The following is an 838-nucleotide window of genomic DNA, read 5'->3' on the forward strand; positions in this document are numbered from 1 at the left end:
GAACTCGAAATGGCGCGCTTCCAATTGCATTGGAAAGTAGACATCCAGGGATTTCCAGAAATATATAATAGTCCATACTTTGGCCAAGAATAGACGACGTAAGCTGGCATTCAACGCCAGCTCTCTGCCCAAATCTGGCGTCCAGTGCCAGAAAAGGATCCAAAACCAGAGTTGAACGCCCAAACTGGCACAAAAACTGGCGTTCAACTCCACAAATGGCCTCTGCACGTGCTACACTTAAGCTCAGCCCAAACACACACCAAGTGGGCCCTGGAAGTGGATTTATGCATCAATTACTTACTCATGTAAACCCTAGTAGCTAGTTTATTATAAATAGGACCTATTACTATTGTATTAGGCATCTTTGGATTACCTTATGATCCTTTGATCACGTTTTAGGGGGCTGGCCATCTCGGCCATGCCTGGACCTTCACTTATGTTTTTTCAACGGTAGAGTTTCTACACTCCATAGATTAAGGTGTGGAGCTCTACTGTTCTTCAAAGATTAATGCAAGTACTACTGTTTTCTATTCAATTCATCTTATTTCGCTTCTAAGATATCCATTCGCACCCAAGAACGTGATGAAGGTGATGATTATGTGTGACGCTCATCACCATCTCCCTTATGAATGCGTGCCTGACAAACACTTCTGTTCTACATGAAATAAGCTAGAATGAATATCTCCTAGATCTCTTAACCGGAATCTTCGTGGCGTAAGCTAGAATGATGGCGGCATTCAAGAGAATCCGGAAAGTCTAAACCTTGTCTGTGGTATTCCGAGTAGGATTCAATGATTGAATGACTGTGACGAGCTTCAAACTCGCGAGTGCTGGGCGT

This window comes from Arachis ipaensis, chromosome B5, assembly GCF_059453495.1.
Source record: "Arachis ipaensis isolate K30076 ecotype BB chromosome B5, ASM5945349v1, whole genome shotgun sequence".
NCBI classification, from domain to species: domain Eukaryota; kingdom Viridiplantae; phylum Streptophyta; class Magnoliopsida; order Fabales; family Fabaceae; genus Arachis; species Arachis ipaensis.